Raw genomic sequence first — 12127 nt, 5'->3', positions numbered from 1 at the left:
CATGTCATAAAACCCAAAGTTAGTTATAGTTTTGTGATTGATGATAAGAACTTGTTCTGTTATTATACAGGGCTCATTGTACTAATGACTTCATAACTCAGTGTCTCAGTTACTTTCTTCCAATATCTCACCACATTCTTATGAGCTGAAAATGCACACAGGGTCCAAATTTGATGAATGTAGGTGGACACAGGTTTTAGCCACCTCTAAAATAGACTTGAGACGTTTTGTTCTAAACCTTATTTGGGTTTTCTATTAAAAGTATTTTTCCATTCTCCCATCATTGTAAGTTTTAGAAACTTTACACAGAAGTTGAAAATTACCCATTCTGATTTTGAAACATCAATAAAATTCATGAATATCAAATATAGTCAGAATTCAAATTATATTTAATGAGTTCAGGTAAGGGCATTCTGTTATAGAATCTGAAAAGTGGGTTCCAAGCCACGTTGAAATAAATCAATATTATTCCATGATTCAGTGATAGCCTGAACCATGGCTGCTTTCAGGAACGCATGCCTAAGATACAGGCTACCTAAGTCCCCTCTCCAGCTTTCATGACCCTTCCCATTCAGTTCTTCATGGCTTTATTTTTCTTCTTCCAGCTACTACTCTCTTGCTGTCAGTAAAGGATTTACAATAAACTCTCCTCTGCTGGGGCAGGAAACCAGCTCCTGCTGCCAAGCTGAAGGACTTTAGTTCAATTCTAAGGCTGCACATGGTTAAGAAAAGAACTGACTCCTGCTAGTTTTCCTCTATCCTTCACATCTACAACATGTCAAGCACACACACATACACACACACATACACATACATACACAAAATACATAAACATACACATATATGCACTCACATGCATATACACATGCACACATATTGATGTAGTAAAGCAATCAGTCAAACAAAACAAATATGATCCACCTTTATAAAGTATTGTGTGATATTGTGTTTATCATTATCATGTATTAAACCCTACAAATCATTCTTTGTCAACATCACTGTATAGGGAGTAGGTACTTTGTAGGTAATGGATTCACTATTGATGAGATTTGAACCACAAAACACATACATAGGATGTGACAAAATGAGGCTCCTATCCAAGCATGGTGGGATGGTGTTTTAGTTTTTATGTAGGGATGGGACATGGACAGAGGCCCACTGGGAACAATGTTTGTGTAAGCATTGAGTGGCAATTCCCAATGCCCATATTAAAAAGCATGCTGCACATTTGTAATCCAGTGCAGGGTGGTCAGAGACAGGCAGATCTCTGGAGTTCACTGGCTAGCCAGCCTAGCTGAATTGGTGGGATCAGGTTGAATAAGTGGCCTTGTGTCAAAAAACTATGATAGGAAGCAAGAGATGAAGATACCTAATACTGACCTCTGGTCTTCAGATAACTACATAGATATGGTCCTCAAGTACTGGTCACCGTCCTATTGCTCTAAAGATGCACCATGACCTTAGCAACTCTTATAAAAGCACGAATTTAATTGGGGCTGGCTTTCAGTCCATTATCATCATGGTGGGAGAATGGCACCACATATCACAGATACGGAGCTGAGAGCCATAGTCAGTGAGAGAGAAGGAGAGACTGGGCTTGGGGAGGGAGGGAAGAATTGTTAGAGGGGCATGATCTGGAGGAGGGGCTGTGAATGGGACTCAAAGTGAATAAATAAGTAAATGAATAAATCAACCTCAAACCTGCCCTCCCTCAGTGACACACCTACTCCAACAATGCCACACTTCCATATTTTTCCTAAGCAGCTCAACAACTAGAGACTAAGCATGCAATAAGCCCATGGGGGACAATCCCTCTCAAATTACCACATAAACCATATATAGATAGATAGATATAGATATACATACACCTATATATAAATTCAGAATCTGTTTTGCTATAAATAGCTGTTACCATCTTTTGGAGTCATAGGCAATGAGCCAATGCCCTTGTTACCTGTGGCTGGGTTTGGTTGTCCAGTTTGTTTCTCATTGTGTTCTTCCGTGTTTCACAATCATTTCTAAGCAAAGAACATACCCACTTGCTTCCTGTTCACCTTCAATCCTCACATTCCTTCTCCCAACTCCTCCTTTTCTTGCCCCTCTTTCCCCCTGTCTAATTTCTGCATGACTATTAAATTCCTTAGCATCTTCCATAGGGATTTGTTTCCCCTGTTTTCAGTCTCTGTGTTACCACCAGGAAGCATAATACAACTCACTTCCAGATCAAGTGTTGAACCTTTGGCCAGGAAGCACCATCAGAAAACCATATTGGTTTTGTCCTGGAAACATTCTCTTAAAGAAAATTTCTACCCAGCTACAGAGAGATGAGAAGCAGGCAGATTTCAGAAGAACTTGAAGAAACATGGCCCACTGCTTAAGTAGTCAAAAACTCTCACATGCAAAAACAGCTTGGGGAAGGCAGGGTTTATCCCATCTTACTCCTTGGAACCCATCATGCAGGAATGCAAGGGTAGCAATTTAAGGCAAGTACCTGGAAGCAGGAATAATTGGTGGCCTTGAAACACACTGTTCTTCTGATGTCTGATGAAGCCAGTGGCTAGAGAGGCAGATCCTAGATGAATAAGCTTTATTGGCTGCAAACCATGAAGTGGAAGCTTGAGAATTTTGTCTGATAAGAGCCAGCAAGACTTTAAACTGGCAATTAGGTTGGTAGATCTTAGATCCAATTAATTAATTAGTTAATTCTCTTCTCTTCTTCTCTTCCTCCCCTCTTTCAATCTCTCTCTCTCTCTCTCTCTCTCTCTCTCTCTCTCTCTCTCTCTCTCTCTCTCTCTCAGACTGTGATGGTAAGGTTATGGAGATCAGAGGATAACATGTGGGACTCCATTCTCTCCTTTCATGATGCTGGTCCCAGGGATTACACTGAGTTGGTTGAGGTTGAGGACAAATGCCTTTACCTACAAACTCACCTCACCTACTGGAACAACAGATCTTTTGTCTTTTTGTTAGTAAAATGAGTTGAGAGTGTTTTAATGAGACTCTCACATCCACACATACTCTGCTCTTTCACCTCTTGACTAGATATGAATCAAACTTAGGAGGAAATCACTTTAAATATCAATACTTCAGCCAATACACATAAACTCACTGCTTTAGTTAAGGTCTCTATTTCTGTGATGAACAACATAAGACAAAAAGCCAGTTGGGGAGGAAAAGAGTATATTTGGTTTACATTTCCATATTGATGTTCACTATCAATGAAAATCAGCAAAGCAGGAACCTGGGGGCAGGAGCTGAGGCAGAAGCCATGAAGGGCTGCTACTTTCTGGCTTGATCACCATAGCTTGCTCAGCCTGCTTTCTTATAGAATCCAGGATCTGAACAGCCCAGGAATGACACCACCCACAATGAGTTGGGCTTTCCCCATGGATTTCTAATTAAGAAAATACTCTACACCTGGATCTTATGGAAACATTTTCTCAATTGAGTTTCCTTCCTTTCAGACAACTTTAAATTGTGTCAAGCTGACATGAAATTATTCAGTCCACTCACACTGATGACTGTTTCTCAAAGTTTTCAGTAGTCACTGTTGACTTAGTCCATTGTGAAATGTTGTGGAATGGGTGTATGGAGACTAAAGGTTAGACTTTAAATAGGTAATTGTTGAACACAAAGGTATTGTTCATACCTACTACACAGTTCTTGATTATCTTGTCCTGTAAGAAAAAATAAGCGAAATTACATTTGTTTATTTATATCATTTATATGCATGCTCTGTGTGTCTCTCTGTCAGCCAGTCTGACTGTCTGTCTGATATATTTTCCGATAAAATTTAAAAATTAAAAGTATGATCTTTGTTTAGAGGAAATGTTTGGGGTAGAAAAGATTGTTTGCTGGATATAGATGATTGTCACTAAGCCTGATGTCCCAAACCAAAGCCTTTCTCTGAAAATATTTATATCAGCATGGTGGCTGCTTTAATGAAATACTATATAGGGACTGGAGAGATGGCTCAGTGGTTAAGAGCACTGACTGCTCTTCTAGAGGTCCTGAGTTCAATTCCCAGCCACCACATGAAAGCTCACAATCACATTTAATGGGACCTGGTGCCCTCTTCTGGTGTGTCTGAAGACAGTGAAACTGTATTCATACACATAAAATAAACAAATCTTTAAAAAAAAGAAAATACTACATAAGGGCATTGGCCAATTCTGCCTTTAACACAGCTATAAATAAATATCAGAGAGACTGTGATATGTACTGTTCTTAGAGAAAAATAACAGAAATTAGGTTGTAGAACCATTTAATTAGGCACAGAAATAACTTACGGTGGACTGAAGGTCATCTCTTAATTAGTAGGTAGCCAGACAGAGAAAAATAACTCAGGGAGACATTTTAAAAAGCAATTTTTAATTATCCCCTGTTCTTACATTCAGAGAAAATTCAGGAGCATCCTCCATGGTTAACTCGCAATGACTAAGTGAGGCTAAGCAACTCTCTTAGATTCAGCAGATAATGTAGGTTTGCAATTCATTATTTGAAACAATGGCTTTTGTACCAATCCAGATGCAGGATGGTTAACTATAAGCACCCCCAGCCGAGGAGTTAAGGGAAGAACTGAGGAGCTGAAGGGGTTTGTAACCCCATAGGAAGAACAATGATATCAATGTACCAGAAAGCTCACAGGGACTAAACCACCAACCAAAGGAAACACATGGAGAGACCCACGGCTTCAGCTCCATATGTAACAGAGGATAATCTTATCTCCCATCAATGGGAGAGGAGGCCCTTGGTCCTGTGAATGCTTAGTGCCCTAGTGTAGGGGAATGCCAGGGCTGGGGGGAGGTTGGAGTGGGTGGGAGGTTGGGAAAGCACCCTCACAGAAGCAGGTGGTATGGAATAGAGGGTTTCTGGAGAGGAAACTGGGAAGGGGGATAACATTTGAAATGTAAATAAGTGAAATAACCAATAAAAACTAAAACAGCACTGTCATGATTATTGTAATAGAAAATATCAGTGTAGTACTTTTTGTTTTTACTAAAATGTTAATTATAAACCAAGCACTGTGATACATGTCAGTAACAACAGAACTTGGGTGCTGTATCCAGAAAGGTTCAAAGTTAATGTTACCCTTTGTTATACAATGAGATTTAAGCCAGCTCGAGCATCCTGAAGCACTATCTCACTGAAATTAAAAATAAAATAAATGTTGGCTCATGTCAGGACTTGGTTTTTTTAAAGTAATGATTATAGAAGAAAAGAATGTTTGAATATTTGGCAGTTTCTTTAGCTTTGCAATCTGGACTGGAGCATGCTGCCTCAGCTTCCTCCCTAGGAGTACTAAGGAAAATCAAGTCTCTGAGGCACAGCTGTCCTGAAAACCTGCCCTCATTTTAGAGCTTGTGCTGTTTGCTTCCACGGTACCGCTACCCAGCAATGTCCACTCTCCTAAATTATATGCTTTCTTCCTTCTTCCAACATCAGACCCTTCAACAAGATTGGCTATTTAGGAGAAGAGACTTCCTGTGACGAAATCCCTTACAGATATAAAATATAACCTCAACCCTGTAAGGCAAATACTGTAAAGTCTTCATCAAAGGCCACAACCATAGCATATGGCAAGGTCCCATGCCAAGCATCACGGTTACTCATTTTAGAAGGAAAGCCGGTGAGGCTAAGCTTCCCAGCAGGATGTGGGATCCTGTAATGTGCAACACCTTGACACAGTAGGTACATGGCCTCCAAGTTGTCAGTCAGACTACCTTGGACAAAACTGTCAGTGTATTTTGTATCCCATAGCTACAACAGCACAGAAATCTAGAATTAACCTCGTTGCCCAGGCCTGCTATGTAATACGCTGTGTTGCTTACAAGTTCATCTTTAACCTCATTATGATGTTATTTTCTCAAGCTCAATGCATTAAAAATAAAATGTAGAAAAGAATGACTATTGCCCTCTACTCCCCCTGCATTAAAACCTTTGTCAGTATTTCACTGTATTCATCTATTTGGCCTCTACCTGTCTGCAAAGTTACCCAAGTTTTATTACATTTATTTACATGTATGTGGTTAGAGTAGAATCCATGTATGAGGGAGAATATTTAGCTTTTCTTCTTTATGGAATTGTGTGCTCCCACTTATACAAGTTCATTTTCTACAAAGGTTATATTTCAGTCCTTTAGACCTGAATTACATTACCTTTCACAGATGCACCAAATTTCTATTATCTGTTCATCTGTTGATGGAAGACTGGGTTGTCCAAGCATTTTATTCCATAGCAAAACTTGAAAGGGTGTAAACAAAAGCACAAACAAACACAAAGCTGCTCAGTGTACATTTCCTTGTTTCCCTGTCTGTTCTGTAGGCTGCTTGTTGCTCCCAGAGAACCCAAAGATCTCCAATATCCTCCAGTCCTAAGACTAGTATCAGTTCAATAACTATGATGCTTGTGCCAGTCTCAATACTAAAAGACATCAAATGTTATTCACAATTATTCCTATCTTTATTGCTCCCAGCCTGGGAAGCCTGCTCTCGTGGGTGTGGCAAGATCAGCTTTTCCTCCCTTCCGGATCACCATTCCTGTCTACTTTCTCTCCTTTCTCCATTCTCTTCTATTTCCTTTGCATTTGCATAAGACATTCCCTAGCCTATAGTACAGCAAGTTTGAGACGAAGATAAGAGAACAGCCAGGGAGCAGGCTAGGTCTCCCTTGTATGGTGCAGTGAGCTTTTGATCAGGGTCTTGCAGTTCACTGTCATGAACCTACCTAGTAATGCTGAGTGCTTCACTGAATAGTTTTCTGACATCCTGTCCTCCTTCCCAGTGACCCTTGCTCCTTAGAGTAAATGTGATAGACCTATACATTAGTTTGCTGTCTCTATACCACTCAGGAACTATTTAATCCACATGGAACCTAAGTAATATAGCATTGTAGCTAATAATAGGAAATCTGGACTTGAATTGCTCTTCCATTGCAATCCCGTGACACTGAAAAGATATTTAGCTTCTTTATATCACTGGTTTTTCTCCTTTCAGGGATAATGTATAAATAAACACAAGGTCAGTCTTACAGCGTTGATAAAAAACAATAAATGATAAATTCAGGTAAAATTGTTAACACAGGCCCTGAAAAATACCACCAGCTTAATTTTATCTGTCAATAAAAATCATTGGACTAATCAGGCTCCTAGATTCCGGGACACAGGCTACGATCCCAAGTGTCTCATCACATTGAGGGAGTTATTAGCCTTCAATTTGCTGGTGTTTCAGACAGCTGGCAACAGCTGCTGGCGTGAAATGCAGGGATAAGTGCAGACACAGGGAGCTGGGAGCCATATGTCCTCCACTCTGCCTCCCTCGCAATTACTCACGGCTTTCTAATTTTCTCCAACCAGAAGAGGATACAAAGGGTGAATTTCTTGCCTCCTGTCCTACCTTGAAGTTCATTCAAAGAGAAACAAAATCCCCCAGGATCTCCAATAAGGAGAACAACAGATGGGATATCTATTTTTCTCCTTTCGTCTAAGTTTACACCAATTGCTGCTCAATTGAAATGAACACGTTTGCTTTTTAACTCCCTGATATGTTCCCGCAAAATGTTTCTACAGGCCCCGTGAAGAATCACTGCATTATAGGGCTCTGAGGAGCTCATTTCATTTCTAGGTAAGCTTCTGGAATTTAGCATTGACCATAGAGATCCCTCATGACTTTACTGGCTAGTGGTCCAGACCCACTCTTTTATTAAAGCTATTGTCGCTTTCACTTCATTCTGGAGCTATTGCTGTGATACGGATGGCTGCACAGGCTGAGAAGTACCTTTGGTGTCAATATTCACTCTTCCTGTCAATATTCAGTTATTGTTTTGAATTTCTTAACACGTAAAAGCCTTTCTTTATGTCAAAATTATAAAGACTGTAAGAAATAAAATAGCACAAGGAATTTGATTTCATCATGGAAAAGATAATGAATAACTTAACCTTAAGAGTCTGTTTAAAAGATAATGGGCAAATGAGTTGTTTTAACTTCTTGGCACTAGAATTTCTGGATCAAAGTAACCAAATGGAGTGTATAAGTTTATCTCTAATTATCTATATAATAAACTACTTGGCATTTTATTTCAGTGGACAGCATGAAGAGGGGCTACAACTTCACAGGTTCTATGTAAGGCAAGGAAAGAAGAAAATAGAAACTAGAAGACATTGAATTAAATTAGTAACTATTTACTTAGTCAGAAATTCACTTTGTTAATATATTAAGTTGAACATAGCAATGTTAAACAAATTTCAACCTAATGTCCCATTAGCTACTTATGCTGAGCCTGTGACACATTTTCATTATGAAATTCCAACATATCTTAGGGAACACTCACTCTGTGGAAACTGCTAAAAATGTTCTAATACTTACATTTCTTTCAGGAAATGTGAACCTATTTATGGTGCATGAGCAACCATAAAAGTCTATATGATGGCTCACTCTATAGCAAATAAGTATTTCTGGATTGCTACTCAGTTCCAAAAATGGATCTATGTGAGGGAGCTATGAAAAGATGTTTCTCAGGGGACATCTGTCTGTTATTAAACTGATAATAAAAGTAGAGTTTTAGGTAGTTATTTTTTGTTACAAGAGTTATATTGTAGGCCATGGAGACAGTTCAGTGGGTAACAGCACTTTTTACATAAGCCAGAGGATCTGGATTTGGATCCTCAGCTCCCACATTAAACCTGGGCGTGGCCATGGCTGCCTGTATTTCGAGTTTGGTGGGAGAAGAGACGGGAGGATGTTGAGGCCTGACGTCTCTCTAGTGTAGCCAAAAACAGAGAGGCTCAGTCTTCAGTGATCAGTTTGGATACTGAGAGACCAGGACATTTAATGCCTCTGTCTTTTTTACCAGTAGGCACATCACACACACACACACACACACACACACACACACATACACACACACACACACACGCGCGCGCGCACACACACACACATACACACACACATACTTTGCACCATATATATTATCAAGAAAATTTTTAATTGAACAATTTTATTTTAAAAAACAAAGATAAATGTACAGATTTTAAGCATTTTTGCATAAAAGTATAGGAATACATTTTTGTCAATACTTGTTTTTTTTTTTAAAGGTTTGATAGTGTGCATTAAGATCTTACTAGTTACAATGAGCATAAAGTACATGTAAAACTAGATGTAACCTGAAAATGGTCAAAGTTTTCTTGGTGTGTAAAGGTTAAGCATAGTTATTTTTCTTTCTTTTTTTTTTGGCCTTTGTTTTTCTAAACTTCATATAGTCTGTGAGTTGTTTCTGGGGTGTTCTGAGCTTTCTGGTGTTAGTATCCAATTATCAGTGACTGCATATTATGTCTGTTCTTTTGTGATTGGGTTACCTCACTCAGGATGATATTCTCTAGATGCAGCCATTTTCTTGAAAATTCCATAAAGTCATTGTTTCTGATAGCTGAGTAGTACTCCATTATGTAAATATACCACCATTTTTGTATTCATTCATCTACTGAAGGACATCTGGGTTCTTTCCAGCTTCTGGCTATTATAAATAGGGCTGCTATGAGCATTGTGGTGCATGTGTCTTTGTTGTATGTTGGAGCTTCTCTGGGGTATATGCCCAGAAGTGGAATAACTGGGTCTTCAGGTAGTACTATGTCCAACTTTCTGAGGGATTTCCAGAATGGTTGTACCAGTTTACAACCCTACCAACAGTGGAGAAGTGTTCCTCTTTCTCCTCATCTGTGCCAGCATCTGCTGTCATCTGAATTTTTGATTTTAGCCATTCTGATTGGTGTGAGGTAGAATCTCAGGGTTGTTTTGATTTGCATTTTCCTGATGGCTAAGGATGTGGAGCACTTTCTTAGATACTTCTCAGTCATTCGATATTCCTCAATTGAGAACTTTTTGTTTAGCTCTGTACCCCATTTTTAATAAGGTTGTTTGATTCTATGGTGTCTAGCTTCTTGAGTTCTTTGTATACCTTGGATATTAGGCCTCTTTGTGATGTGGGGTTGGTAAAGATCTTTTCCCACTCTGTTGGCTGCCGTTTTGTTTTCATCAAGACAATTTTTAATGCTCATCTTATTCGTGAACCTGTTGCCCAAAATGTAATAATTGATATATATTGTTTTTCTATGCCTATCTAATTGTCAGCAGAAAAATACATAGAGAAATATGCATATATGTGTGTGATATATGCAGATATATTATTGATTAAAAATCAAGCTTTTGAAATTACTTATAGCTTCAGAATATTAAAAGAACTCTTTGGTAGCTTGTTGTTTATATGTATGTTTCTAGACGGCAATACATAGAAGACATAGAAAACTAATTCATCAAATTTATATAAAATGCATAACTAAAGGACAAAACAATGTTTTTCATAAATTTGACAGCATGAGGCTGAAGTCAGCTATAATGTGATCTCAATGAATGATATCTTACTTGAAAAATCTATATGTTTATCAAAATCATATTAGAAGTTTTTATGTGAGTGATAAATTTATTTTATATAACCAGCATAGGTATGAAAAAGAACAACCATGGTGGGGATATTGTTTTTAGTGTTAAATCCTGGCCATGGCTTCTCCAAAGCTGGTAGAAACTGGAAAGGTTACTTAACTTGCCTTGCCTGTGTTTTCACAATTAACAGGGATGGGGGGGGGGAGAATAGTATAGTGCTACTGTGTTCCATGCAACCATTGTGAAAACTAGGAATCACTTCTGATAAGATGTTTTACTATGTAAGAGGTATATTGACAGTGCTGAATGTACTGGCTGTGGGTCTTGACACCACCTTCAACAGAAGTGAATGAAAAAATGTAAGGGGAGCAACAGAATTAGGAGTAACAGCAGGATAGAAGATGTGTGTGCTGTAGGGTGCTGTGAAGATGAAGAGAAGAGAAGGACCCAAAGCCTCTCTTTAAATTCTCTGTAGACAAGCCAAGGGAAACAGGATAATGCTGCTTTATGAGAGGATTACATTTGATTTGCAGAAGTGCCTCAGGTATAATACTCCACATGAATAAACGCTGGCAATTATTGATGAAAGAGAGCCCCTAAATAATTAAACACTGATTTTCAGCTAAGTGGTAGCAATTATGTAAAGGATGATATCAGTCTTGTAATGGTGAGCCTAGTAGAGGAATGTTTATCTCCCATAAAACATTTTTTGTTGCCTTTTCAGAAACAGGATGTGACTGGATATCCTCCAGAATGACAAATCTTATTTTCTTATTTGACTGCTATTGATCTTTGCCTTGGACACAAAGTTTATCTTTGTTTACATTACGTCATTTAATTGAAACTCAAAATAGTACTAGTGTTATACACATACTTGTAACATTTTGAAGCCCAAATTGTGAGATGATATTTTTCAAGTCCATACTTTGATGTCACAAAGACCTTGAAAAACTGCAGCAAGTTACATGACTTTTAATTTAATAGTGCATTCCAAGAAATAGAAACATTAGATGCTAAATATAATTTCCAAAGGAAAGGTTGTATCATTGAATCTAAAGGTATTGGAGAAGAGATATATATATATTTTCACAACCACCTACAGAATCTGCCTTCTTTGAGTCAATCAAATAATAATGTAAAAATATCATTTCCTGTAAGATTTATTTCTCATTCAATGGTAAAATATTGCCTAATATGATATTATAATTTGGTCAAGTGTTTTTTTTTAGTCATCAGTAAATGAATTCTTCAGATCAAAGACCTTGTTCTAACCAATTTTGATTTTTTAATAACCTTACCAAAATTATATCTACATTCTCTATTTTGAATCTGTAGATTCATATTTTCCCCACCCCTCATTTTTTCCCCAGGTATAGGATTATGAGGCCAGAAAAGGTATGCTTGTCAAATTTAGATGCCTCAACACCATCAACTGTCAAGAGCCTGTAGAAATTTGGGATAGAGAGCCAGAGGTACATTGAAAGAGCTATGACTTCTGAATGTGAGAGAAAGTATGTCTCTGATTCTTGCTCATGTTCTTGGGACTCTTTTCTTTCTGTTGGGTTGCCTTCTCCAACTTCAATGTGATGGTGGCTTTTGTTCTTAATTTTGAAAATCTTATTCTATTTTATTTTGTCATGTTTGGTTGTGATCTCTCAAAATCCTGTTCTTTTCTATTGAGAGACAGGAAGACA

Source organism: Micromys minutus (genome assembly GCF_963924665.1).
Source record: "Micromys minutus genome assembly, chromosome: 19".
Lineage (NCBI taxonomy): Eukaryota > Metazoa > Chordata > Mammalia > Rodentia > Muridae > Micromys > Micromys minutus.
This window is presented reverse-complemented; position numbering follows the sequence as displayed.